The sequence below is a fragment of the Gekko japonicus genome, unplaced genomic scaffold (assembly GCF_001447785.1).
Source record: "Gekko japonicus isolate JY-2015 unplaced genomic scaffold, Gekko_japonicus_V1.1 scaffold1995, whole genome shotgun sequence".
Lineage (NCBI taxonomy): Eukaryota > Metazoa > Chordata > Lepidosauria > Squamata > Gekkonidae > Gekko > Gekko japonicus.
In genome coordinates, this window is record NW_015160279.1 from 289,010 (window position 1) to 293,958 (window position 4,949).

Below are 4,949 nucleotides of genomic sequence, written 5' to 3' on the forward strand. Positions count from 1 at the left end.
GCCAGAGACTTGTAGAGGAAGAGTCAAACTTTGGGGACTCACCCGTGCACCAGAGGGCCAAGGCAGCAGGAGGCAAGAAGCCTGGGCGAGCTGGGCTCCTCCATGCCTGGCAGAAGATGAGGTGCAGAGGCGAGAGGTGGGCAAGCAGAAGAGGCACTCAGGCAGCCACACAAGCTGTGTGGAAAGAAACTTCCGCCGCCCTAAGCTTCAGGGCTGCCTGGTTAAAGGAGTGTGGAGGCCAGACTCGCAAATGAGAAAAAGCAAGCTCAGGGTTCGTGGGTCGCATTTTGGGCTGTGGAAGAGGAACCGACTCCATTCCTGGAGTTCTCTCGAGTTCCTGCACTTTTGGTTTTGCTTTTTGCCAATCCGCCTCCCAAGACTGCTCCAGGTGCTCTGGCCTAAGGGCTTCTGGGGGCGGGGCTTGAGTGCTCATTACTTGTGGAGCTGAGGCTCAATGTCTCCAGCTGCTCCGCCACCTTCCCTTCCCTTGGTTTGCTCAGGGAGCCCGAGCAAGCTGGCTGCTGGAGGGAAGGAGAGGCGGTTTAAACCACCTTCCCTTCCCTTGGCTTCCTCAGGATCCCCAGCTGCGGGCCGAATCAGAATCTCTGATCTGAATCGGCTTCTCGCAGTTCGACCCCATTATATCCTATGGGTCATTGAAGTCAATGGTGAAAACATAGGGTATATTCTGGGGGCTGGTGGAGAGGGGGTTTGAAGGACAGGCTCCAAAATTGCAGGGTAGCTACTGGAGCCTCTCCCCAAGATACCCGCCATGTTTCAGGAACATTGAACCAGGGGGTCCAATTCTACGGGCCCCCAAACAGGTTGCCCCCATCCCCTCCATTGTTCTCTATGGTGGGGGAAAAGTAACTTTCCCCCCACCCTTCCAATTTGCCTGCTGTTTGCAAGGCATCACACGCGAGAGGTGGAATTTGCCCCTACAAGTCCAAGGCCACCACCCCGGGAGGTGGGGGAATGTTTCCCCCACACACCGTGTCCCAACTGATATGCTGGTGGGAGCAGGGGGGGCTTATGTGCCCGCCCCCTGGGCTCCTGACTGGCCAAGCGGTGCTCCGGTGCGCTCCGGCAGGAACCGAGGCCTGCATTCTTCTAATAAAACTTGTGGAGTGGTCATATGAGTCATGATTAAAATACCAATTTTTAACCTAAGCGAACAATTCTAGATTTGTTCTAACAATACTAATTGCTGTAGCTGGCAATTGGATAGATTCTTTCAGTCTTAGACTTCCCACAGCTTAAGAGGGGGCTCCTGGCAAAGCAGGATTTGCATCCTAGCACTTTAAATAAGAGGCAGGATAAACAGTCTCCTGTTGTGGTTTATATACATACAGTTGTCTCACGAGAAGACATCCTCATGGCTGTGATAGTTGCACTAAGTTTCAGGGCAAAAATGACCATGGAGGAGCCCCGTAGCCAGGATTTTGGGGAGGAGGGAGCCCATGGGGGCACATCTATTTTAAGTTAAATTAAATGAACAGCGTCCTCCACCCCAGTCTCTCTCTCTCCCCCCTCCCCGTTTAAGCTTTCTCTCATGTCCAGGCGCAGGAGCTTCTTACCCCAGCTCTTCCTGCTTGGCGGGCCGGGCCAGACTCTCCAGGCGATCAAACGTCCCTGGCTTCAGGTAGAACTTGCTGCCAAATGTAGTTGAAGGAAGTAATTGTTGAAGCTGCACTGGCCTAAAGCGATTTTGCTGACCCTCCTTCCTTCCTTCCTCCTGCGGGAAGGAAGGAGGGTTAGAGAAACCACTTCCAGCTGGCACCGGCATAGCTTAAGCAATACTGGGGGGGGGGCAATCTTATGCTGCAATCTTAGCTGCGTGCCACACCAGAATGAATATTAGACAATTGCTTCAGGCGGGTGATTCTCTAACCCTCCTTCCAGTGTGGCCTGGGACTAAGATTGGGGGGGGGGTCTGAACAATGCCCCCTCTAAGCTGTGGAGTCTTGTGAGCAAAAATTCTACTTTGTGAGCTACTGGCATTAAAGTTGTGAGTGAGCGATTTGGCCACTCCATCAATTAGTTTGCTCTGGAGCCATCATTCCTGAGCTAAGACAAAAATGTGTGAGCTGGAGGCTAAAAAACTGTGAGCTAGCTCACACTAACTCACCTTAGAGGGAACACTGGCTCTGGAGATCTGATGGGGGTTCAGTCCCTTAAGCCCCACCACAGGCTACGGCCCTGCCATGGGGTGGGAAAGGGATCCTTGAACGCTCAGTTAAGATGGTTAAAGGTGTGTCTGCATCAAGCTCCAGCTAATCTCTACAAGCAGAGGCGTTTCCCAGCACCCCTTCCCAAATACTTTATTAGAGATGCTGGGGATTGATACCTTCTAGGCTACTCTGGGTGTAATCCTGTATGTAACTTTCAGCTCATGTACAACTATGTTCATTGTCTTAGCAAGAGAGAGGCTGCCATTACAGAAGTGTGGGGTCAAGATACCAAGTCCTAAAAGATTATTGTAGTTTAGTTGACAAAAAATCAGATTGCACTGAGGAGTCAGCAGGAAAATCACACTGACTGGACAGAAATTCCTGCATCCACAGAAATATTTTGGATCCAAGCCATTGTCAATATCTGCCAGGTGTGGCCCTTAAGGATGCAGGGTAGGAAATTTGGGGGCTAGAGCTCAAGGAATGTTTCACCCAGGTTCCCCTTTTTTTACCTAATCGGGAAAAGAGCAGAAGCTACTGGTTTTTTTGTAATGTCTTTGAGTTTGGCACTGGGTTTAGCAGGTTCTGAGCTTTGCTTGGATTTCTGCTTTAGAAATAATAGCTGTATTACTATAGGATATTCCAAGGGTCCCCAACCTTTTTTGAGCTTGTAGGTACTCTTGGAATTCTGAAACTGGTGGTTGTAATCACAAAATGGCTGCTGCAGGCAGCGGAGCCAACCACGGTATGTCAGGTAAAGGGGGTCACGGATAACTAACAGTAAACTCTACAGCATTTTAGGCAGGAGTTCTGTTAAACAGGATGCCTTTAAAATTAACACATATAAAAATACTGCATACACACAGCTTACCTTCAGTCATAACAGTGAAGATCGACAGGCTGTTGCCAAAGCAACTTTAAAAAAAATCTGCACAGCCAGTCTGAAGCCCTGCTGAGCAAAAGCCCCACCTGTCCTTGGTCACTTTCTAAAAACACCTGGTGGGTATCATGGTGCCCAAGGGACCCCGAACAGATGGCTCTGTGAGTCTGCTACAGCCAAAATTAGAGCTTCGTGGCATCTTGAAGACTAATGCATTTACTGTGGCAGAAGCTTTCATTAATTACTTAAGTACTACATTCCATTGGCAGATCCTTTGATCGAAAGCTGCACCAATGGGAGTTATTACAAAGAAGCCAGAAATCCCAGATTCAGCAACGTACTATACAGGACTTGCAGTATCCTTTGTAGTAACACACACCCCTTGTGCTATTTGTAGCTTTGGGATATAAATCTCTGCCAGCTGGATGCAACACTTCATGCTTCTGCTGAAGTGAGCGCTGATGTACAGAAGCTTGGGCCCACTAATATATTTCTGCTCAGTCTTTAAGGGGCCATGAGATACTGAAGTTACAATGTAGCACCCACATGAAGCTAAGCTATTCTAGTTGTGGGAATAGGCAAGCCATATGAGAACTGCCTCTAACGTATATTACGTGCTTCGAGAAGACAACCACTATGATTCATATGCATATAGAGGATGTTTATTGTACAAAAATAAGGCTAGGCATAAATTAGTGCTTCAGAATATTAACTTTTCTCTCTCTCTCCAGAATCGGTGTATGTTGCTTGTCATTAATTACTCAAAAGTTTCCTTAGGACGGAATGACACCTGTGGCAAGAAGAATAATGAAAACTACGATGATAAGGATTACTACTGCAATAATTATGATTAGTTTAGTGTTTTTCCACCACATCTTCCTTGAAATCTTGACAGTATTTTTTTGGAAACCATGAGCCTGAAAACAAATGGGAAAGTGCGGGTTAGTACTGGATTTATATTGCCGCCTTGGGGACCCTGATTGGGTGGGAAAGTGGCATAAAAATGTTTTACGTAAAACAAGATGGGTGAATCGAAGGGTGGGCTGTTACTGCAAAGGAGGCCTCCCTCTGTCCCTGAAATGGCCTACTGGCTGGCTCTCTGCCACAAAAACCACTTTCTCCACAGCTCTTGTTTCTTGGTTGGAAAATGAGGCCAGCTGAGTTCTTAGGCGGGGGGGGGGGGCACCCTGTTGCTGATCCCTAAATTTGGGGGTCAGCCTGAAGCCTTTCGGGCAATGAAATAGTCTATATACAGTATTAATAATAAATATTGTTTGGCATTGTGTGTACTATGGCCAGGAGATCCTAAGATTGTCTGGCATTCTGCACCACTAATACAGTATTATTATTATCATCGTATGGCATTGTGTGTACTATAGCCAGGAGATCCTAAGATTGTCTGGCATTACGCACCACTAATACAGTATTATTATTATCATCGTATGGCATTGTGTGTACTATAGCTAGGAGATCCTAAGATTGTCTGGCATTACGCACCACTAATACAGTATTATTATTATCATCATATGGCATTGTGTGTACTATAGCCAGGAGATCCTAAGATTGTCTGGCATTATGCACCACTAATACAGTATTATTATTATCAGGGCTCTAGTCGGGGGGGAGCTCTCAGGTACGGAGCTCCGGAAGAGAACCTCTAGGGGGCGGGGCGGTCACGTGGTGAAGCCCCGCCCCCTTCTTTACCCCGCCCTCTGCTTCGATCCTCATTCCGTTTGGGAATGAGGATGAAGCAGGAGGGTAAGTAGCCGGGCCTTCTGACACACTTCCGGTGATGTCAGGGGGTGTGGCCTTCTGTCACTTCCGGTGATGTCAGGGGGCGTGGCATATGCAAATAAGTTATGCTAATGAGTTATGCTAATGAGCTCCGGCAGCTCTTT